The 24,328-nt window shown below is 53.4% G+C and overlaps 2 protein-coding genes across 24 annotated transcripts in view; one reads left to right on the forward strand and one right to left on the reverse strand.

Moving 5' to 3' along the window:
• Positions 1 to 900, reverse strand: part of ANGPTL2 (angiopoietin like 2) — a 35,067-nt gene extending 34,167 nt beyond the window's left edge. Inside the window, exon 1 of the mRNA XM_082695670.1 lies at positions 393 to 900. The gene's annotated coding sequence lies outside the window, so the exon portion shown is untranslated. The remainder of the gene's footprint in view (positions 1 to 392) is intronic.
• RALGPS1 (Ral GEF with PH domain and SH3 binding motif 1) overlaps positions 1 to 24,328 on the forward strand; it is a 273,716-nt gene that overhangs the window by 174,184 nt on the left and 75,204 nt on the right. The gene's annotated exons all lie outside the window — the stretch shown is intronic.

Raw genomic sequence — 24,328 nt, forward strand, 5'->3', positions numbered from 1 at the left:
CCCATGTCCTTGGGCTACTCCTGTCCCCCTAAGCACACACCTACACGCAGGAACGCGCTCACGCACACACCCCAGCTGCCGGGCCGTGCCCTGGAGCCGCCTTCCTTCACCCCAAAGGCTCTTTGTCTGCAGCACAGTAGGGCTTACAGAGGAAGCTCTCAAAGCCCCAGCCCGTGGTCTCATGCCCCCAGAACACCACCCTCGGCCCAGGTGTCCGCAGTCTGCCCCAGCAGTGACTTTTTGGCTCCAGAGGAAAGCAAGAGTGACTCCCTCTGGGGTGCAGCTGCACACACCCCCAGCTGGAGGGGTCAGGGTTCTTGAACCCCCAGACATGGGGCCAGCTGCTGCGTCTTGCCCCGTTGTCCCTTGGTGCCACGGAGCTGGCCCCTTACCTTGTCACTCCTGCTAGACTCCCCGGGGCAGCTCCTCACGTGCTCTACCCCAGACGTCAGCAGGGCAGCCTGTCCATGGCCTCCAGGAGGGGTCCCCGAGTCGTAGGCCGGACTGGCCGCCAAGCAGCCCTGCCTCACTGGCCTCTGCTTGCTCTGCGGTGCTCCACAGCTGGTCTTGCGCCGGGGGTGGGGGGGGGGGCTGGCCAGGGGTCCTGCTGGGGCTGCTTACAACCTGCCTCCTCTCCCAGCAGGGGCCAGCGGCTGCCTCGGTGCCATGCTCTGCAGGTCAGGGACTCAGGAGGCACTGCTCAGGGCTCTGGGTCCATCCTCAGGCCGTCGGCAGCAGCCTCATTTGAACTCCCCACTCCTTTGTGGAGCCTTTACATGCCGCCGGAGGAAACTGTGAGCACAGCCTGACCCTGGTTGGCTGCAGGCACTTCTCTCCACCCACCAGTGCAAGAGGATCCCCCAGGCCCCAGAAAGGCTCCGGGCCTCCCCTCAGCCCCAGACAGAGGCGGGCCGCCCGGTGATGTCACACTAACTCCGGCCCCAGCTGGCCCAGCCCCTCCCGCCCCAGCCCGCTTAGGCGGCCCTCCTCGCCGGCCCCCTCCTTCCCTGGCACGAGCAGCTGGGCCGGCTCTACTCCCTGGCCTGCCCGCCTCTAGCGCGCTCTGCCGAGGCAGACGGCTTCCCCTCTGACTCAGGTGATGGGTCTAGATCTGCTCTAGCTGCACAGGCAGCAGGTCCCCCCACTGAATGGTTCCCTCATCCCTGCACTGCCCCACAGAGCCCCAGGTGAGCAGGGGGGACAGCTCCATACAGATGGCTTCTCCCCGTGGGCACCCTTCCTAGAGGCCTCTCTCTCACCTCTAAACCCCGGGGAGGGAGCCCAAGACTGTGCACAGAAGCCAGCGGGATCTGTGCTGAAGCTAACAGGAGGCAGTGGCCTGAGACACGGGAAACACCACAGGCTGGCAGGGGTGGGGGCTGTGCATGGGAGAACCGCCTGTCACTTACCACCTAGAGGCCTTGATTAAGTCACTTCACAGTTCTGTCATCCCTTTCATGCATCAGTAAAAAAGCGAGGACCAGTGATCTAGCTTCATGGATTCCAGGGTATCACGAGGGGGAGGGCTTGGCGCAGGACAGGAGCGCCCCAGCGGGCTGGACTCAGCACTCGGGAGGCGGGCAGGCCGGGACTGCACTCCCAGAACCTCTGTGGTGACCTCCAGACCTTCGAGGACCCGTGATGAGAGGCCCCGGCACAGTCTGTCAGTGAGGTGGAGCGCACGAGCGTTCGCAGAGTCAGAGCAGAAGGGAGAAGACCGCGCCGGAGCCCCGTGAAGTGAGCGATCCTGCGGACACACGTGTCCGCACCGCCGGCAGACAGGGGAGGCCAGCGGGTACCAGGGCGGGAGCAGCGGGGTGCACGTTTGTGTCTCTGCCTGGGCAGCAGCTCTGTGAAATACTAGTGGTGACTCTTCCTTCCTCTTTAGAGAAGTTTAGTGATGATGGTGGTGATGACGCTCAGGTGCAGATCGGGAGAGAAGCTTTGGTGGGATTCTCCTCACCGTCAGACATAGCGCACTGTGTTGCTGGGCCCTGGGCAAGCTTGTCCACTGTGGTCCTCTGCTCCTCAGGACTGCCCCTCCTGTGTCGGCAGGGAGCAAACTCTGCTTCTCGCCTCGGCCCCTCCCAGCCTGCTCAGACGCGCTCCTTTTGTGATCTGTTGGTCCTGTTCCTTTTTAGAAGGCGAGTCTTCACCAGAAGACCGCAGTAGCTTACAGGTGACATTAGCCGGACGGTCAGGTTGGACAGTGTGCCGCCTACGACCACCGTGGGGGTGAAGGCACCCGCCCACTCGGGAGGGTCCCTGTGCCAGGGCTGCACAGAAGCCGCGGGAGGCTGGGGACTCCAGGCGCAGCAGAGGCACATAGGCTGGAGTCGATCCTTCCTGCGCGTCCCCCTCGTCAGCCCGGAGGCTGGCATGCTTCCTTCTCCTCCCCTTCCTCCTGTCTCACGAGTGTCTTCTCCAGGATGTGTTTATGGGGAACCTGCTCTGAGCTGACACCAGGAAGTCAAAGTTGCTCTCCTCACAGAGCTTGCAATCAGGAGGGGAGACAGACAGACCCATGAGAAGTGCTAGATGCTAAGCAGGTCTCTCAGCAGGAGGCTGGCTCAAGCCGGGCAGTCGGGGCAGGCTCCCCAAGCGTGTGGTCTTTCAGCTGAAGCCTGACGGATGGGTAAGAGTCAGCAGATGCAAGTTGGAGAGACAATAGTCTGGGTAGAGACAATAGTGTGAAAGACCACATGGCAGATGGCTTTCTCAAAGATGGCCCCAATAATCTCCTACTCCAACACAAGAACTTGACACTCGTCCCAGTGAGACGTAGGGTCTCTGTCCCCTCCCTTTGAATCCAGGTGGGTTTGTGACCTCCTTACAACCAGTGGAGTGCACTGGAAATGACACTACCTGCTATCCAAGCCTGGGTGAGACGAGGCAGTGCAGCTTCTGCCTTGTTCACTGGGAAACTCTCTTTTGGAGCCCCGAGCCAGGCTAGACCCTGGGAAGTCCAGCTACCTGCAAGCTGCCGTGCAGAGGCCCGGGGTGACATGGGTCCCAGCTCACAGCCAGGAAGAAAGATGCCTCTCAGTGATTCAAGCCTCCAGCCATGAGTCAGCTCCTGCTGGAGTCTTCCTGCCGAGGCCCCAGGCATGAGCCACTGTACCGTTCTGCAGCTGAGTCCTTGACCCGCAGAATCCATGAGGATAGGAAAATGGTTGTTTAGGCTGCTGAGTTTTGATGGTAATTTGTTAGGCAGCAGTAATAACTGGAACAATTATAGGGAGTTCTTCCCAGGACTGCATTTGTCTGAGGAGAAACAAGGAGCATGGCGGAAGACGAGGCCTTTTTGGAGGTGGGACTTGATCCAAGGACAGTGGGAAGCCACGGAAAGCTTTCCAACAACTTGCTTTTATTTCTGAAAGGCCCCATTAGGTGTTGAGCAGAGACTGAGTTGGCAGGAACCATAGACAAGTCACCTGGAGCTGGTGGGCGATGGTTGCAGCCATCCTGGTGAGAGAGGCAAGTGGAGGCGATGGGACTCGCTGGGTCAGAGGGAATTTCCAGGACCCACCCTCCCTGCGGAACAGGTGCAGCCCAGCTCCTGGATTACTAGAGCATATTTGCTTTCACAATTCACAGTTCCTAGGATCCCGTCATGTGGGAGAGGAACACCAGGATGGCCTTGCCCCATCCATGTTTGCATATCCCTCACCTTTGAGGTGGCCTTGGGTAGTCGAGGATGCTGCTGGAGAGCTTAAGTTGTGCAGTCAAATTCTACCACTTCTACCACTATAGCTTCTACCACTCAGCTATAAGCCTCACTGTCCTCAAACATAAAATCGAGATGTTACAAGGACTTAACTGATGGGGCTGTTGAGAAAAATGAACAAGATGGCAACACACTAAGTGTGATGTGTACCGGCTAGTACATGGTACTTACTCACTGTTGGCTGCAGTAATCCCCATCGCCTCCTTTCCTGGGCTGTGAGTCCTGGAGCACCGGAACACGTGTGGGTGTGGGCCACACAGAGCTCTCCTTCTGTGCAGCCTGGTACAGAGGAGTGAATAATCGAGTGCCTGGCTGGGGAGGATGAGGAGCTGTGGCTCAGCGTCTAACAGACCTGGGCTCAGATCCCCACTCTGTCACTAACCTGGGCAATGTCCTCTTTCTCTCGCAAACTTTGTTTTCTCATTAAGAAAAAAAAATTTTTAAATGATACTACTCATTCCTTAGGGTGTGAGAGGACTGAGTGATATGATGCACCTAAAGCACAAGGCGTGGCATTAAGCATTCAGTGGTTGCCCAGGAAATGGGGCTGTTGCTCTTCCTGCGTCCAAACACCTCTCTGCTCTTGCTTGCCAGGCGCCTAACTTCAGCTCGGAATCTCCGTGACCTCCTTGAGAAACACCCTTCCCACATTTCCAGCTGACTCTTGGACCAAAGTATCATGTGACCAAAGCACATGAGGAGAAGAGAATCTCCCTTTCTTTTTTTACACTTTTTTTGATCAGGATGTTTTTCATCCTATGTGAGGTTTACACGGTGGCAGAACACAAAGACTCTTAATTATGTCCCCCAATTTGTTTAAACAATTTCATGTGTCTTCATGTCTTATCACCTTTCTAACAGTTACAGTTTTTTTCTCTGTTGGAAATGTTGGGCTCTTCTACTGAGATACTGTATATGGCGGAAGTGCGTGGGCAGTGTGTGTTGTAAAAGGGGGTGCTTAGGTGGGGTTGCAGTGTCTAACCAGCATTTCAAGCCTCACAGATCCCTAGTTGCCGGTTTTCCCCTTCCCTTCGGTAGTTTTTAAATGCCTTTCCATTGTCTTCTGGCCTGCATTGTTTCTAATGAGCAGTCAGATCTGCTCCTTATTACTGCTCCTGGGTATAAGTGAGTCTCTTCCCCTCTCATGTCTTCTAAGAGTTCTCTTTATCTTGGTTTTTAGCAGTTTGTGGTGTGCATAGGTGTGGGTTTCTTTGCATTGATTCTGTGTGGAGTTCACTGAGCTTCTTGGATCTTTGAGTTGACGGGTCTCACTAAATTTGGATGTGTGTAAGGCGATTCAGGGCCATTATTTCTTCTTATATTTCTTCAGTACAATTATCTCTTTCCTACCCTTCTGCAACTGCATTTACACTCTTGGTCACTGAAGCTCCCCTCCTCTTTCTCGCCCTTCCTCCCTCTCTTCCTTCTTTCCTTCCTTCCTTCCTCTTCCTTTTCCTTTTCCTTCCTGTGCTTCACTTGGATCATTTCTATTACTTGTCTCCACGTTTACTGACCTTTCCTTCTACAGTATCTAGTCTTTGATAATTTTATCCAAAGTATGTTTTATGTCAGGTACTGTATTTATTGGGTCTAAAATTTCCACTGGTTTATTTTTATAGGACCAATTTATCTTCTGAGATTCTCTATCTGCTCATTCATTCTATCCTTCATTTCCTGAAAATCCTGTACATATATATAATAGCCATTTTAAAGTTCTTTTTTTTAACTAAGTCCAACATCTAGCTCATCAGTGGGTCTGGTTTTGTGGGCTATTATTTTTCTTGAGCATGGGTCACATTTTCCTGCTTCACGTGTCTATCATTTTAAAATTGTATAACTGGACTTCTTGTATGATACATTGAGTGACTTTGTATTTTATTGCTTTCCTCTAAAGAATGTTGTGTTTTGCTCTGGCAGGTGGTTAATTTACTGGCTTACCCCCTTGGTCTTGTGGAGGTTTGGTATCTAGGTTTTGTTCAGGTAGGTTCATTTTGGTTTTGTCCATAGTCCTAGGGTATAACTCTTAGTCCTGGGCTTACTGGGAAGTGTGCACTAGGGCATGGTTTCAAAAACCGTGTCTCCTCCAGCTTCTGTTGCTTTGGGCTGTTCTCAGGTGCTTTCAAGCAGTTGTTTTGTGTATTGTCCAGAGCTTATCATTGTTACCAGCCAGAGAGTTAGTTCAGTACAATCTATTTTTCCATTTTGGTAACTGGAGCTCCCTGCATTCCAACTGAATCTGTCTTCTCCCTCAAACCTCCTGTATTCCTCCTGCTTTCAGTGCCCTTGATAAAACTAGATAACTGGTTCTTTATTCAGTTCTCTGCCCTTCCTGCTCTTGGTCATAGTCTGTTGGGAAATACCAGCCCCAAGAAGTCATAAATTGATTCAGCTCAGTATACCCACCTGGGCACTGGAAGAAATGTGTTGTCCCCACAAGCCTTGTTAGATAATCTTATGTAACTAATTATGATACGCTAGGCATCAAGCTCAACATTCTGTAGGCATCATTGTTTCCTCCTCTCATAACCTATGAAGGAAGTATTACCATTCTGTTCTACTAACAAGAAGACTGAGGCTTATCAAAGTGAAGTTCCTTGCACCAGTCCACACAGCTGGGAAGTAATGGGACTGGGATTAAGACCCACATCAAAGCAATCAGAAACACAGTTGTCCTGAAAACAAATAACATCTCTTTAATTCTAAGACATTTTTTTTTCTTGTTTTAAGATCTCTGAAATCAGGAGGCTTCTTAAAGTTAACAGCCTGTCAGGGCTAATTGGCCACACTTTTTCTTTTTTTACTAGAATGTGACACATTTAATAGTTGATGACTTCTCAGATTCAAGGTCAAGGAATTATGGCAGTGTTAGTGATGGGGCTCCATCCAGTGAGATTAACCCATGGTTAAGGGACAAGGAAGTACATCTCCTCTTCTCCTGGTCAGCCGGTCTTGGAAAGGTCCAGGGGAGTGTCCAGCATCAGGAAGCCTGTGAGGCTGCCAGAAGTCGCCCTCCCTCCAGATTTAATGCAACAGCTGCCTCTAAGCTAAGACTCAGCCAGCTGGCCCCTCCTATTGGGAGGTGCTGTGGTCAGGTCCTATGGCTTGCCGCCCCATGTCTGTCAGGGACACCATGTGTTCCCTGGCCCTGGTAAGAAGTTTGGAGACTCACGTTTATGGGGAGATTCTAAGGCAGTGCTACTGGTTATCCTCTACCGCCTGGTGTCACAGAGGATGTCCCAGCACACGGAAAGCCCTTTGAGGACATCATGCTGTTACATGCTGGCCAAACAAGTTTGTATGTTCAGTTACGAAGTCGCTTCAAGAGCCTGTTGTTAGCTCATGTACGACCCTTTTCATTCCCCCTTCTCCACCCACCTGCCAGGAACAGAGTCAGGGTAGCCCGTCTCCTCAAGTGTGGATGTCAAGTCACCTAGCAGGCAAACACATTTGCTCTTCAGTCAACAGATATTCACTGAACTCCATCTGAGCACCAGAGTTTGGGCTTCAGGTCAATGTGCCCAAAGCCAATTTGCTAGGATGTTCAGTTGACTGGTTTTCATTTTGTCGTTCTAACAGCATTTTAAGGAATGTTCGATTGGCCTCATCTGCCCTCTTCTTACTGCAGCTGAGGCAGAGGCCTGTCCCCAAGAGGGGAGACGAAAAAGCGCAGGGAAGAGAGATTTTTTTTGCTGGTTTTCTTTGTATTGTCATAACAAAAACTTCACAGAGATTTTCCAAAGCTGTTTAAAGTCATTTCATGCTATATAAACATTTTTAAAAAGATTTATTTATTTGAGAGAGAGAGAGAGAGCAAGAGCACAAGCAGGGGGAGGAGCAGAGGGAGAAGCAGGCTCCCCGTTGAGCCGTCGCAGGACCCTGAGATCATGACCTGAGCTGAAGGCAGTTGCTTAACTGACTGAGCCACCCAGACACCCCACCTATATAAAACATTTTAAAAATTGCTTTTTGGAACATTGTCTGTGTCAGACAGTGTCAGACTGCGGGCAATTTTATGGCCAGGCGGGGAAGACCACAATCCCCTTCTAGACACCTGCTGGAATTCTCCTCCCTAGGAGCAGCCGAGCTATTGCTGACCTTGCTTATCTCTCCTGGGGCCCGAGAAGGCAGCTGAGCAGATAACTGAGGGCTTCGGGAAAGAGACTGAGGGGGCGAGCTTCCCAGACCGGAGGCCAGGGTGGGGGGACGAGGCAGGGGTGCTGGTGCCGCAGTGGGGGCAGTGTCGTCAGGGAGCCCCGAGGGCGCGCCTGGGATGGTCTTGTCCTGGACCCTGGAGCATCTTACTGGAGGACCAGCACGAAGCAGCACATGGTAAATGTCTGTTGAATGGCTCTGTGGGAGCGCTAGCCTCACGTCCAGGGCTTCTGACTCAGCGTCCTGGCGCTGAGGGCCGCAAGAGTGCACTTTAGGAGTCTGGCTGGAAGGAGAAGGGAGAGCAGACCCAAACTAAGAAAGACGGCCTCCCTGGCCACGCGAGGCTGCTCCAGACTTCTCAGGGCTACCCTAGACCCACCCCAAGCTGATTCTGGGGGTCCTCTTAACTGCTCCTCTGCTGATCTGGCTCCCGGGTGCCCCCACCTCAGCCTTTCCTTCTCCCCTTCCCATCTGCCAGGCAGGTGCAGGAAGGAAGGTGGCACCTGTGCCAGGCACTCGGGGCCGTCCTGCCAGGTGAGGGCAGGACAGCAGAGGGGCATTTGCTCATAGTCCACACGCGGGTGGATGCGGGTGATGGTCACAGTATTAGCTCCCATCCTCCACATGGCAGGGCCACATCCCAGAGCACTTTGGCATTTGTTACTGCCCTTGGCCTCACAGCAGGCCTGGCAGTGCGGGGAGGGCAGCGATCATTCCCTTTTGTGGATAAGGGGAACGAGACCATGACGATATTATGGTCACTGTTACTGTCATCATGTGGTAAATGTTTACTGTGTACCAGGCGCCGTGCTGGTGTCATTGCCTTATCTTGGCTGAAGCTTCCAGCATCTGCAGAGGGCAGGTGTCCAGGCACGGCTCCAGGATGGCTTGTCTGCCTGAGGCACTCTGCCTTCGCGAGCTCTTTCCTCCCCTAAGAAATATTCAAAATCATCTTCTATGACTGCATTGGTGTGAAGACAAATACATTAATATTGAATATTAAGACATTTCCTGACCTAAAATTTCACTTTTTATTCTCATTTTAAAAGAAGTTAGAACATTTCTGTGAGCCCCCCAAAGTACCATGAGTCCTAAGTGCTGTTCCCGCTGTGCCTAATGGGTGACTTAGCCCCAACTGCAAGTCCACGTGCCCTCACCCACAAATCCAGAATCCAAAAGCTCTAGAAAAATAGCAAGCCTATTTTCAAAAGGTTGTTTCAAATTCATTTGGTGGCAAAATCCGACTTGAATTGGCAGGAGGTTCAGTGTAGTCTTTGAACTGCTTAATGTCCCCACCCCCCTGTTTAGGGAGCTGCCCCAACTCTATGAGAGGGTTGGAGGACATGTGGCCTGGGCGCTGCATCCCATGCTGACACTGCCTGCCCTCCTGTCCCCCACCTGGTGACCCTTCTGCCTGCTCCCTGTTCTCCTCTTCTGGATCGTGAGCTCCTCGACGACAGGACCATGTCACGTTCATCTCGGGAGTGTGGATAGTAATCATTTCTCCATAAATCCATCATTCCCCTTTTCTTTTCTTTCTTTCTTTCTCTCTTTTTTTTTTTTTTTAAGATTTTCTTTATGTATTTGACAGAGATCACAAGTAGGCAGAGAGGGAGGCAGAGAGAGAGAGGAGGAAGCAGGCTCCCCGCTGAGCAGAGAGCCTGATGTGGGGCTCGATCCCAGGACCCTGGGAATATGACCTGAGCAGAAGGCAGAGGCTTAACCCACTGAGCCACCCAGGCGCCCCTCATTCCCCTTTTCTTAAAGAACCCACCCGGAGCTGCCGCTCACAGACTTCTAGCTGGGCCCAAATCCACACGAGCAAGTGATCACGATGAGCCAGTCCCTGGCCGGTCTCCGGAGCTGCTCCCTGGGAGCAGATATGAGGGGGACGTGTGCTGGGGTCCTTGGAGGAACAGGAGACAAGTTCAGGGGAAGGAATAACAGAGATCATGCTGGTTGACGGCTTGTGGGTCGCAGGCTCTGTGCTGTTAGCATCGATTTTGTATCCCTCGCAACAGCTCCGTGTGGTAATAACCATCACTGTCCTCCTTTTTGGGCCAAGGAAGTCAAGCTCTTAGAGAGCTGGAGGAGGCTGCGCAAGGGTGCGTAGTGAGGGAGAGATGGCGCACAGGTGTAGCCCCAGACATGCGGACCTCAGGCTGTGGTCGCCCCTGGTGCCTAGTTCAGGATTGTCCCTGAACTAGGTAATGATGGGGCTGACGGGGGCAGGAAGGAGGCTGCTTTCAACAGGGCACTCAGGAGAGTTTCTGAGAGGGAGGCTCATGTGAGCCGAGGCCCTGGTGACAGGAAGGAGGCAGCCATGCAAAGGGAACAGGGCATGGAAAATCTGTGCAATTGGCCTAGCTGAGGAATGGAAAAGCCACTGTGACCAAGCAGCAGAGACAAGCAGGAGGGGGGAGTGAGGGGCGGTGAGAGAGGCAGGCTGGGCAGGTCCTGTAAGGCCCTCCATGCCGGGCGAGGCCATGGGGTTTTATTCAGAATGCAGCGCAGGCCCCTGGAGGGTTGCAAGTTGGAAAATGTTATACTTCAATTTGCATTTTCTCAGTGTCCCTCTTGGTACTGGGTGGAGAATGGTCCAAGGGGGAAAGAATGGAACTGGGAAGACCGTTAGGAAACTTGAGGGGCTATCCAGATGAGAAACTAGGGGATGATGGGCACCAGGGTAGTGTCAAGGAGACAGTGACCAGTGGCTGGATTCAGGACTTTGGAAGAAGAGTTGACAGGAATCCAGCATGACTTAAATATGGGGAGTATGAAGCTACGCTGTTTAGTATCATAAAGATTTGCCACTTGAGAACCCTAGAAATAACACTCTGGGAGCAAAGTAGTGACCCACAGTTGGGATTTGCCTGTAGTGTTGGACAGTACACACCCTACCCAGCTGTAGCCAGGAGCCACCACCCCCGACACTCCCAGAAGTAACTGGGGAAGTTGGGAATGAGGTTGAGGTGAGGCAGTTGTGCTGGAAGGATCTATAGAACATGCTTGAATTGCTGTTAATGTTCCCACCGGCTGGAGTGGACTAGAAAAGTCCAGTTCCTACCCTACTCCTTGAACTAGTTTGTTCTCATCCGTGAGGTAGCTCATGAGGTAGATGTCATGAGGGATGCAGGGAGCCCAGGGTCTCTTGGGTTTGCAGGAATTGCTTTCAGCAGAGATCCATAGATGTGTTGTCCCAAACCGGAAGGGGGACCGTTGCAGCGGGCACTGACAGGAAGACGCAAAGAATTCATATCTACGATCCTGGAAAATCAGAAGCGACTGTTCCTGCATCTTCCCTGGTTTCAGATGCCCAAATCTGCCCTGATTCTCCAACTAGTAGGTCCGGGGTGGGCCATCTCAGAGACACCCACACAGGCCCTGCAGGAAGTAAAGGCACTGGTACAGGAGGCTTCCTGTAGTCCCTCCAGCCTCCAGATCATCCCCTGACCTCCCTCTTATCCTCCCTGGCCTGGGACAGATAGATTCCTGCTCCCAGGCTGAAACCCTGGAGGGCAGGGGTGAGGTTTCCCCTCCACTGGGTATTTTCTGCTTTCTGCTCTACATCTGGTCTTTGTTACCCTCCCTTGTGTCCAGAGGCTGACCTGGATGGATTCCCCCAATGGGCTCTCTTGCCTTCTGGCTTTGGGTTGGGTTTGGCCCATGGCAGGTGCCGGCAGGAAAGGAAGGGGTAGGAAGAAAGCAAGGACAGGTGTACGGCCAGCTCCCTCCGTGCAAGACCATGGCTGTCTCGGTGCAGTGGGAGTCTGCCGGGCCTGGGTTTGAGTTCTGCCTTACCTCTTACTAATCATATGACTTCTGAAATTTGCCTATCCTCTCAGCGTCTGTTCCCTTATCTAAAAGCCAGGACACCAGTACCACCTTCCCAGGTCAGCTGGGAGAAATTAGTGAATCATGCCGAGTGCAAATACCCTAGCACAATACATGGTATACAGTAGGTGCTGGTTAGATGCTGGCACTCCTCTTTAGTAGGCTGGAGCGCCATTATCTTGGATCTCCAACACATTTGGGTCTTCTGAAGATCCTTAGTTATTTTGTATCTCTCCAGAGAGTGTCCTTTAGTTTCCCTTTTTGGTTTGTATATCTGTCATTGTCCCTGGAACCACCCCCACAGAACCTCACTGACCATCTTTTAGCCAAAGAAATGCTTCCTTGCTCCTGCCTTTGTGCGCAGCCTGCACATGAAGTCAGCTCGACCAGAGAAAATCATGCCTTCGACATGGTAGCAAGCGGGCTTATGGGACGCACACATGTACACATTCAGCAATAACTCGAAATGTTTATTGAGCACGTCCTGATCGTCCGCACAGTCCTGGGAGGCAGGTCCTTTTATTATTTTGCCATTTTCAGACACAGAAACCAAGGCCTAGGAAGTTGCCTGACCTGCCCCTGGCCCTACCTGAGCTAGTCTGGCACCAGGCCCCTGCCCTCTCAGCCCCTGGATTACCTGCCTCTGTCACAGGGAAACCACAGCTCTCTGGGCCCCAGGGCTTAAGTCACTGTAGATCATCTGGTTGCCTGGAAAGCTATGAGGCGGTTTCCTTAGTCAACCAGTGTTTTAATTTCTTATCCATTCTTAAGTTTTTCATGCCGACTCACACAGACACACACATGTGTGCTAACTTCTGTAAATCCTGGTGAATCCCGATACTGGCCTCTCCTTGGTGACTCAGTCGTCTCGAACAGACGAGCCTGACTGCAGGCTGCAGGGCGGAGGGCACTGTTGGCGGTGCCCTGGAAGCCCCGTGAGCCCCAGGCAGCTGTGTTTGTGTTCCTTTCCTAGCACTTCCTTCCATGGCAGCAATCACCCTCCCTTCCTGCCCCCCCCCCAGCCCTCTCCTGGTTTATTGCTTCTCACTGGCCCCAAGTCCCAGGAATCCGATAGAACTATTTCTAAACAAAAGGAGCCAGGCACTACACTTGTCTAAAGGGCTTTCCTGTGAGTAACGTACCACAGACTCAATGCCTGAACTTGATCACATCAACTGCGGAGCTCAAAGACCTTTGGGGCCGATGAGAGCTATGCTCTTCCAAAATACTGCCATCCAGTATGTACTCAGTGTGTGCCTGGCATGGTGGGAGGCCTTTTACATGGGTCATTTCATTGAATCCTCAAAAACAGAACCTTCCAAGAGAGATTGATGCTGTCTTCCGTTTTAAGTGATGAGGTAGTTCAGGCTCAGAGAGGCTAGGGAGTCTACCCACAGCCACACAGCAGTGAGGGGCAAAGCCAGGGTCTGCATCTGGGCCTTTCTGAATCCAAAGTTCTAAGCGTCCTAGGCGCTGAGCTCTCCAGCTTCCCAGCGGTGTGAGGTTGGGCTGGTCAGGGAGGCTCACACCTTCATGTGGGGATAATGCTGTTCATTCCAGAATTATTAGGAAGCTTAATGGAGACAAATGTTGAGTGCTTGTCGCATTAGGGTTGTATGCCTGTACTCGTGACTTTAGCGCCACTCACACTGGTGGTCCTCAAGCTTTACGGGCCTCAGAATCAGTTTGCCAGGCCCCATCTCACACTTTCCGATTCTGTAGGTCTGCAGTGGGGTCTGAGAATTTGCATTTCTAGTAAGTGACTGTGAAGATCACATTGTGGGAGCCGTTGCTCAAGATAGATGGTAGATGAGTTTTCCAAGAAGGTGAGTCTGGGGTGGCCCAGCAGTGCCTATCCCCTACTTTTGATGGCTGTTTCGTGTGAACAGATGCTGGGTATATTTGGAGCATGGCAAGTGTGGTTTGGCTTTCACAACCATTTCCTGGGAGCCGGCTCGATGTTGGCCTCACCCTTTCCCTCCCCTACACCAGGTACCTGCACGTCACTGACCTGGGATAGAGAGCATTTCAGCAGCATGTGGGGTCTGGACTCTGAAACAAGGTTCCTTCGACCAGTCTCATTAACATGATTCCCACTTGCTTTCCTGGTACTGAGGAGGGGGTAAAAGGCACATGAAACAGATAATAATCATCTTGCAGAAATTACTTCCTTGAGCTTTCTCCCCCATTCTGACCCCCAAAAACCTTCTGAAGCTTCCTTTGATGAGGCCAGGCATACTTTCCTTCAAAACTGGAATTTTAGGTTTATCTCTGTGGTGGTATGATTGGTTGTCCCCCCTCCCCAGCAGCTGTAAGGGTTGGGTGGGCCACCTTTGGCTCCCTAGAGCCCAGCACAGTACGTGGCACACAGCAAGGGGTACTCTGTTGAGGTTGTTGGAGAACCTTGTGGCACAGTGGCAGGTACTAGGGTAAGAGGGACCTGGTTTGAGCCTGAGGCCTACCCTTCCTAGTTGAATGGCCTTGGACAAGTAACTTATGTGGGCCTTTGTTTCCCGCTTTCTGAACAGGAGCTGGTAAAAGTGATACCTGCGTGTCAGGGCTGGCATGAGAATTAGATAGCATATGGTCCCTACAGTGCCTGTGTTTGTGCCTGCCACATAGTGCTGTATTTCCCCCAGTCCTCACCCTGCCAGGTAGGCCGGTGCGTGGGTAAAGAGCATAGGCTCTAGAACCACAGTTTCAAGTTCAATTCCCAGCTCCACCCCTTGCTCCCTGTGTGGCCTTGGACAGCAACTCATGTCCCCCGTCTGCTTTAACGTCCTCATCAGTGAGGCAGGGCTAAAAGGTGTCCACAGCACCGTTTGGTGACCAGTAAAGACATGTGTGGGTTGGGCTCAGCTGCGGGGCCCGTCTGCAGCCCACACGGACTTGATCCCTCTCCACACGTGCAGAGGAGCAGAGCCTGGCCACATGTGGGGGCACTGGAGGAGGAGGCCCGGGGAGCTGCCCTTCTCATGAGGCCCCGAGAGAGAGGGGAGCAGCATGACGGGGGAGCTTTCCCTGAGAAGGGCCGTCCCCAGCTTCTGCGCTGGAAAGTCCCTCTCTCTGGCAGCCCTGAGACAGGCAGATCCGTCTTCAGCTGGTTCTGATTACTCTCACGAGCTCGAGAGCGTGCTGCGGTGGCGTCCCCCTCCGCAGAGCTGCCTTCGCCTGCAGACGTCACCCCCCTCTCTGCTACCTGCCAGTTTGGGGCAGCGTGGGGTGGGGTGCCCCCCTCCCCCGGCAGGGCGAGCCCCCGCCCGCCAGCCTGCAGGCCTGCCGTTGCCTTTCTTCCTCTGCCAGGCTCACTCTGGGCATTCCTGGGCCTTGGCCCTCCTCCCGGGCATTGTCAGAGAAGCTTCCAACACCTCGAAATCCACCCGGGGGGGAGGGTCCCTCCCCGTCCCCTTTAACGTGGAACCCAGACGATCCTGGTTTCTATGTGTGCGGAGGGTTTGGTAAACAGAATGCTTGAGCCCTGACTTGCTGGAAGGGGCGAATCCCAGCTGACGTCCCAGACGCTCAGCCTATTTTGGGCCTGGTCTCTCCCCTGCCGAGGTCTGTGGTCAGGCTCATCTGCCCCCACCATCCCTCAGCACCCACCATGGGGGTTGAAGGGCCAGGGAAGCCGGTTTCGTGTCCCCGTCCAGCCCTGCCAGACGGCCCGCGCCCTGCCCCCTGGCTCCGCTCACTGATGCCTGGTATCCACTTGGTCCGTGCTCTTGTCCCCACTCCCCCCGTGAATGCTATGATTCAGCGCACAGAGGGGAGCTTCACTTAAGAGAGAAAGTATTCAGGGCCGCCATCCAGCTCAGGCAGGCGCCAGGAGATAGCTGCCAGTTCCTGCCCGGCTACACCGGGAGGGCTGTGCACCCTCCCCACACACAGGGGGTCTCAGGGGTCTCTCCTTTTTTTTTTTTTTTTTTGTTAAGACCCACAGTCTCTTTTGGTTGCTAGACCAGATGCAGTTTAAATCTGTGTTCAGCATAGCTCATTAATAAGTAGCAGATTAGTAGTCTCCTGGAATTCAGAGAACACCACCCATTCAACAAAGTGTGTTAGAGGCCTCGGTGGGCCTGATGCGGTGTGAGGCTGCTCTGCGCTTGCTGGGGACACCCTGGGCACCCTGGGTTAGTGGCTTGTGAACCTTGCCCCGCCTGAGACCTCTTTTGTGTCTCTTGTGATCTCCGGGTCTGAAAACACCTATCGGTGATAATAGCTGCCATGTCTACCATGAAGTTGATGGCTGCTGTGTGCCAGGGGCAGTCCCAGGTCTTTATTACTCAGGGTATTGTATCCTTGCCGGGGGGCTAGAGTAGATGATCCCAGTCTCCTTTGTGTAGAAGAGGAGACTGGGTCCTGGGAGAGTCAAGAGTCCTGTCCACGGTCACTTAGAGCAGTCTTGCCCCCAGAATGGACTCATATCTTTGTCTCTTTCCATTGCAATATGAACTCTATGAAACATGCTACTTATATTTATTGTTAACAAATGTCTAGCTGCCCAGAGCTCCTGAACAGCTGAGAGTAACTATATAATGATTGCTGGAACAAAACCCAGGTGATGGCTTCCTACCCGCCCGTCCCCCCCCCGCCCCCCCCAGTCCCAGTGCGTGGGCTTCTTCCCTTTATGCACTTCTGTGAACCCTGGATTGATGCTTTGAGTGCTTTGAGCAAGAGAGATGTCTTAGACACACAGCAGGTTTTGTTTTGAGGTGGGACAGGTACTTCTCCGCAAAGCCAAGTTAGGAGGCTCTGGGGAAATCCTTTGCAAAGACTGGGGTGCCTCTGCCTCTGGGGGAGGAGGGCTGGGCACGAGACAAGCTGCAGGATGCTCAGACACACTGAGAGCATGGGAGAGCCCCCCAGAGCTGGGAGCACAAGGGGCCGCCCCTTTCCCGTCTCCTCTACCTCTGCTGAAGAAGAGGAAGAAGGCGATTGACATGGAGCCCCCAAAGTTTGGGTCATGTTGAACGTTGAAATTGGTGCCTGTTTCCATGCAGAGATGTGTAAAGGGGTTAATCTGAAGAGTCATCAGGCCTTGAAAGGACTTGGTACAGAGAAGGTCTCACCCTTCATTCCAGTTCTCGGTGGCCCTCCTGAAATGTCAAAAACTCCCCCAGATGCTTCTGGGTCAACACGTGCAGGGGACTGAGGCTGGTGGCAGGGTAGGAGCTGTGCTACACAGGTGGCCACCATACCACATGGTGGGACACACACACACCCTTCCAGAGAAGGGGTCAGGGCCTGTGTCCCTGGTGGCAGGGACAGGAGGCCGGGCTGCTCTTCAGTGATGGAGGGGCTGGGACAAAGCTGAACGCACCCCTAGGGGACCCAGATCTCCACCTGCATGGAGACTACCAGCTGGCCAGGGCCACCTGCGTCAGAGGGAACCAGAACAGACCAGGTTTGCTACCCCCGACAGGTGACCCCAGTATAAGCAGATCTTGCTTTCCTGGAGAGAGTGGATGGTGAAGACTGCTGGAGTCTGGAAGGGTTAGTGGAGGAACTTCCTATAAAGAAAGGGGCTTGGAAGAGAGCAGAACTCTTACTCCCGTCTCCCCCAAGTCCCAGGGAGAAGTGGGGGAGAAAAAGGGAACCACTGTGAGCTTTGAATTCCGTTTGGATAGAGTCTTCACATAAACAGAACCAAGTCTGAAATCTTCTAATGTACCCATGCTAAAAATGGAAAGTGACTGCAAAGTTACAGAATCTGGCCCAGATTTCATTAGAGGACCTGATGCCCATAATGGAAAAGGGGAGTCAGTGCAGTACGTTAGGGAGTGCGTGTTGGTGAAAATATGGCATTTCACATCTGTGCCCCAAGTGGACTCAAATTGCTCAGTCAGTAGTAGTGACCGGAATCGTCTAGAGGCCCTGGCTTGGAGGTCCCTGGTCTGGCCAACTGCACTTCCCGCAGATGCCCGAAGGCCCCACTCCCCGGGTGGGGCAGGTGGGGCAGAGGCACGCCCTTAGCCATACTGGCCGTGGTCCAGAGTGGGGCGTCCAAACAAACAGGGCCTGTTGGCACTGGCAGCCAGGGAAGCCCTGGTGGTGGGTAGAGGGGATTTAGTGAAGCAGAAGAAGGAGAAAGAGGAAGGCAGGCTGAGGAAAGCCTCTGGACCATCACTGAGCCCCGCCCTCTCCGTGGGCCTCCTCACCATGTGATGCAAACGGCAGTGGGGTTAACGCCTGAGCCAAGTGTCCAGAAGGGTTTGGAGTCCATGTCCCAGCTGGCTGTATACAACATATGTGCCTCTCTGAGCCTCACTGCTTTCCCGGTGGGATGGGGACCAAACAGGGCTCCTACAGGTAGGGTAGTCATCGAGACATGGTGGGGAAGAAGCAGATGAAATGAAATGCTGCTTTCACTCGTGGACCCCACAAGCGTGCACGCCTGTGAGCTGCCCCCATTTCTACCTTTGGCATCTTTGTGGGAAGGTGCGCTCATCCCCAGGGTCAGAGGTGAGGCGCCTTCAGCCTGTGGTCAAGGGCGAGGACCAGGTTGCTTTACTCCACACCCATGCTCTTCTCTACACTTTGCCAGATAGAGTCAGTGGACGTCAACACTGCCTCTGGCCTTTCACCTCATGGACCTTCTGTCCCTCTTGCCTGCCTCCTGGAAGGCAAGCAGCAGGGACTTCAGCAACTGACATGTGTGGACTCCACGGTGTGGAGGAAACAGATGGTCGCAGGAATGACCCATGGCCTGGGGGTTTCTGTCTCAGCCTGGGGAGGCAGTTTGTCTTAGAACTGGCTGCTGTAATAAAATGCCATAAAGTGGGTGGCTTGTAAACAGTCAAGTTCTCTCTCAAAGCTCTGGAGGCTGGGAAGTCCAAGATCAAGGCATGGGCAGATTCCCTGTCTGCTGAGGGCCCACTTCCTGGTTCACAGCTGACCGTCTCCTCGCTGTGTCCAAACATGGGGACGGGGGTGAGAGATCTCTGGGGTCTCCCTCACAGCGGCACAAATTCCATTCGTGAGGACTCCATCCTCCTGACGTCATGACCCTCACGGTCACCCCCTGCTCCTAATATTGCCTGGGGGGTGAAATTTTAACTCGTGAATTCTAGGGGGACACAAACATTTAGTTCACAGCCAGGTTGTGTTTTTCACTGTCCTGCCTGTAATTAGTGGTAGTAGAGTTTGACAAAAAGCGTAAAGCACGAGCTGGATAACAGAGATAACTTCCTGTTTGATAAGGCCGTTCCCTCTGTGCCCAGCACTGACGCCCATCCGCCACCTGACTATGAGGGTCACCTGACCCACTGGTCCCTTCTCAGTACCTCATCTCCAGCCAGGCTGGAGGCTCACACCAGGCCAGTCGGAGCCTTTACCTATTTTGTTTTGTTCTGTTTTTCTGAGGTCGGGGAAGGAGAGCATCTCTCTTCCTTGGTCGCAGAGCTGTCATATCCTGAGCCCACAGCTGCCACTGGAGAGAGCCTGAGGGAATGAGGCACAGCAGCGAGCCCCGAGAGGGCAAGGGTAAAAAAAGGGTGGAGAGCACAAGCTGTGCAGGCAGCTGGCCGCCAGCTCCAGGCCCCACCCCAGCCCCTGTGTCCCTGGGGGTGTCCTGGCGTTCTCCAGATCCTCTGGTGCAGCCTCTGGTCTCGGGAGCCATTCTAGGATTCTTAGAGTCTTTCACCCATTGGAAGCTGGTTTCTGTCACTGGGAGCCAAAAGGATTCTGACTTCAATATTTTTCTTCTTTCTTTTATTTAAGAAATATGATGGGGGGCGCCTGGGTAGCTCAGTAGGTTAAAGCCTCTGCCTTCAGCTCAGGTCATGATCTCAGGGTCCTGGGATCAAGACCCACATCGGGCTCTCTGCTTAGCAGGGAGCCTGCTTCCCTTCCTCTCCTTCTGCCTGCCTCTCTGCCTACTTGTGATCTCTGTCTGTCAAATAAATAAATAAAATCTTTAGAAAAAAAAAACGAAATATGATGGGAGGGCTTGTGTTGTAGCAAATACTGTGCCTACCACTGAGGAGACAGCTGTAGGAGAGCAGAAATGGTCCCTGATCCTGCGGAGCGGGGGCAGGGGGGATAGCCCCGTGGCGTGGAGCTCTACCCCCCGGCATGCTGGCCAGATGACCTTGCACAGGTTGGTTGCTTCCTCGGGGCCCAGAGCCCTTATCTGTAAATGGGGCCCCCAAAGTGCTTGGGGAGAGAGGACGTGGAGCTAGAACACAGCCCTCAGAGGGCTCAGAGAATGGCAGCCACTTGAATCCTTAAAACTAGATTCCTTTGACTGACGAGTCACAGAGGAAGAGCCCAGGGCAGGCAGGCAGGGCCTTGAGGGAAAGCCCCCAACTGCTGGGTGAGCAGACCTTGCCCAGCCGGTGGAGACAGTACCCACACACAGTACGCGCGTGCTTATATCCGCAGATGTCCACTTGATTATCTACTTATCCCAAAAGTCAGCGCGTTCTTGAACCCTTAGAGCCATAAGTTCCACCGACCCAACCCCTAACCGGCGAGGAAACATCCACAGAGAGGAGCAGGGATTTGTCGATGGTCGTGCTGCTAGTAAGGGACAGAGCCGGAACAAGAGCCCAGGGCCCGAGTCCCACTCAGCGCTCGTGCACGGCCAAGGGAGCCAGGAGTCTGGAAGAGAGAGGATGAACGGGCACTGGTTACCACGATGCCAGAGCGAGGGGCAGAAACCAGAGCTGTCACGGGCACAGGGCGTGGGTGTCCGACAGACTCACAGATTGCTGCCTGTAGTGTGTTGTCAAAGAAGCCCCCAGAAAGAGCCTTTCATGCCATCCCGCGGAGGTCCACATCAGCACGCACCCCTCCCTAACTGTATGACTCAGGCACATCAACGCCTCGGGGTGCCAGTGTGTAAAGTGTGTGTTACTGACACCCGCGGCCTCAGAGGTTACGCGAGCGCAGCACGGAGCTCACTGGTGCAGCTAAAGCCCAGGGCCTGACGTCCGCTAGGTGCTCCGCGGATGGCACTCACTCGGATTTGTTGCTGACGTGCTGGGGTCGTGGGCACTGGTGGGAAGGCGGCACTTTCACTGACTCTAAGTTTCAGCCTGATTCTACTCTGTGTTCTTCACATTCTGTTCTGGTCCTAAGAAATGAGAATTCCTAGTTTGAGTCCCCTAGGACCCCACAAGATCTCTGTCTCTCCCTTGAATCTGCTCCCTTGGCTTCGCCCCTGAACCTCAGCTGCCTGTCCTTACAAGGGATGGAAGATGATCCTTCTTGGAGAGACGTGTCCAGACCTTCTGCCAACAGCATGTTGTCCAGGCTTTTCCTGCCTCAGACGAAGGTTTGGCCAGAAGGTGGGTCACGCTGTCCTGTGCTGACATGTGACAGGTCTGGCAACATGAGGGTCCATAGGCCATCCCATGCCCATGTTCCCAGGAGGCTGCCATGGGCTTTGGCTGGGAGAAGTTTCTAGACCCTGCCATTCTTGGGTCACTCTGACTAGGGAGGCCCCAGGGAACTGGGACTGCCAGGGCTGCAGCCGACCACCCCCGCCCACAGCACCCGCTCTTCTTCTCAGCAAAGAGGCAGCTCAATCAGCAGCTGCACAAATGCTTCTGAACCCAGCCTGCTGTGTGCCCGGCCCTGCCACCACAGGTGCCCGTGTGGACTGGGCCAGTCGTGGAGACCTGGAGGGAGATGGACGCCAAATAGCCAGTGGCCTGGTCCATCTGGAGGCCAGAGCACAGAGCCTGCCCTGCACTCAGCAGGTCAGCGGAGTGAAGGCCAAGGGGAAGAAAAGCAGAGCCTGCCTCAGCAGGGCCCAGGGCCTGTGGGTCAGACGGGCACAGGTCCTAACCCCAGTCCCCACTCCCCGGGGTGCCACATAAGCTCCCCGTGCCATGTTGGGTGTGTAACAGCTGCAGTCAGGGTCCAGTAAGGTGGTGCTTCCCCAGACTTTGGGCATTTGTGACCATCGCCACCATTCCTTAACTTTTGTACTCACTTTTTCTCTTTAAATCTATTTTATTTGTATCTGTGCTATTAAGAGTTTGCTCTGCAATAAGGTTTTTTTTAAAAAAAATATTTATATGAGAGAGAAACTGTACATGTGTGAGTTGGGGGAAGGGCGAAGGGAGAAAGAATCTTCAAGCAGGCTCTCCCTCCTGACCACAGAGCCTGACATGAGGCTCGATCTCACAACCGTGAGAGATCACGACCTGAGCTGAAACCAAGAGTCAGACTTGAGACTGACTGAGCCACCCAGGCGCCCCTGTGCAATGGTTTTTCTAATACGTGGTAAAATGGATACCAGTGTCCATCCCTAACCACCATGATCCTCTCAGTGGAGTGTGCCCCCACTTAGGGGAACAGGGATGACATTTGTTGATCATTTGTCTCAATGCTTGGCACACGGTGAGCTCTTACGCAGTTGCGATTAGTATTGTTCTTTCAGCTGCTGTCGCGGCAGCCGGCCTGTAGGAGAAGAGGAGCTGGGAGCTACGGCGGCGTCATCACTGCTAGCCCCTCTTCTCCACTCCACAAGGTCCATCCTTTTCTTTCTCTGCTTTTCCTTCCACCTTGAGAGTTGTCTTTGGGGAACCCCAGAAGGTGGAGAGGTATGGGGGTGCCTGACTGACAGGGTCAAGTGTGTGGGCTGCTTTCTGGTCCCAGACCCTCGAGCCTTCCGGCACCTGCATAAAGTGGTAACTGATTCTGTGCCATCAAGTAGGGCCCGGACCGGACCCACCTGTCCCCGTGGGCAGCAGCGTTTGCGGCGGCCTCTGCCTACTTCTGGGGTTTCACAGAAGGCATCTGGGGTGTCCAGGACTTATGATGAGACTTTAGTGCCGATCCAGGTTGGGACTTTCCCACTGCCACCGAAGGATGAGCCCTCTGGGGTCTTCCACCAGCAGAGCAGTCCCCCAGAAACACGCGGCAACACGCAGTTGGCTTACGTGGATGAGTATGTTTATGTGAAGGAAACACCTACACTTGGAATCCCACAGGCAGTTACTTCTTTCAGGCTTTTCTGTGTTTTCTAAGATGAACATAAATATCCTTTTTAGCAGAAAAGAAATGTCCTTTTAGACCTTAAAAAAAATAAGGTAGTGCAGATAGGGAGACCTTGAAGATGGCCAGCTGAGCATGTGAGCCACGGGCTGCATTGCTGGAGGAGATGGGGATGAGGGCAGTGCCCCGGAGGGGAGCAGGCTGGAAAATGGGTGCAGAGATGAGAGGCAAAGCAGGAAGCTGAGGTCATTCACTTAGGAGGCAAGATTCCTGCAGGGATGGACAGCTGGGGGCGGGAGTGCGAGGCAGCTGTTGGGGAAAACCAGCCACCGAAGAGAATGGGAGAAGGACCAAGGGGCGGGGGGGGGGCCCAAGCCTGTGGCGTGGGCCGAGGGCCCGGCTGAGGCTGGGAACTGTGCCCTCGGAGGGATGGCCATCCTGCAGCACTGGGTGATTTCTCCAGCGGCCCTGGACAGAGGCCTCCTGAGTTGGGGCTTCATCCGCCGGCACCCCGCCAAGCAGAGGTGCCCGGGGGTTTGGGTTTGAGTGAGATGGGGGTTCAGGTGAGTGACCCTACAGTAAGCTCAGAAAGAAAGGGGAAAGAGATGAACTCAAGTTTGAGTTTTCTGCCAAACTGAAATTCCTGCTTACTCAACCTTCAGCTATTTTTTTAGTTTTAGATAAGATCCTCCAGCCTGTAGCTGCACAGGGCCGCTGTCCTGCCATGTCACTTGCCTTGCTCGGAAGCCACCCTCGAGGGTTCCAGCCCTGGCATGCTCGGGGCTGGCCTGCAGCCTGACCGCTGCCAGAGAGCCACATGTGACCTCAGGCTTGTGGGGCCTGGCCCTGGATGTCAGGATCAAGGGAAACTTCAGGGAGAAAGTTTGGAGACTCTTAAAAGGCTGCTGCCCTTTTTTTTCTTTTATCTTTTTTAATGGCAAGTAAAGAAAATATAAACTACCATCTTTGTTTCCTAGGGTAAGGGACATTTTAACACCAACAATGTAAACAGGGTATAATCTCGGAATAAAGGATATTTTTTCCTAAGTAAGGACAACTACCAGACTTTTGCTAACAGTATTTTTTGTTGTTGTTGTTGTTGTTTTAAAATATGTATTCTGAAAAAAAAAATGTATTCTGTATTTTAAGTGTTTTGAATATAGAAAATGACAACATAAAATTTTATTGTGTGTTTTTGCCTTATATGTAAATGCATCTTTGGTATGAATCTGTCATTTTGGAGTATGGGTTCAACAGCCCATTCCAACACTTAGTGTCTTCCACACTTGCTTGTGAAAATCCAGCCTCCCGTGGGTCTGATGATGAAAATGGGAGCAACACTGTACATGCTAGCTGCTCTGCTTGGAACATTCTGGGAGAACACAGGCCTCTTGCCTTTCCTCAAACTGCCTTCTGCCCAGGTGCTGGGAAGTCAGTCAGGGGAGCAGACCAGGTTTCAGGCTAGCAAAGGCTGGTGTCCACAGATGCCCAGGGCAGTGCCCAGAGTGTTGGAGGCCTGCCTGGTCACCTCGCGGGAAGCAGGGGCTGCATCTGAGGCTCCTGGGGGCCAGTGAGTCCTCTGTCCTCACACCCAGCTCATGTGCAGATTATGGGAAACCCTGGTCTCGGACTCCAAGAGGATAAATGGAGTGTCTTATCAGTGGCACA

Source organism: Mustela nivalis (assembly GCF_964662115.1).
Source record: "Mustela nivalis genome assembly, chromosome: 13".
Taxonomy (NCBI): Eukaryota; Metazoa; Chordata; class Mammalia; order Carnivora; family Mustelidae; genus Mustela; species Mustela nivalis.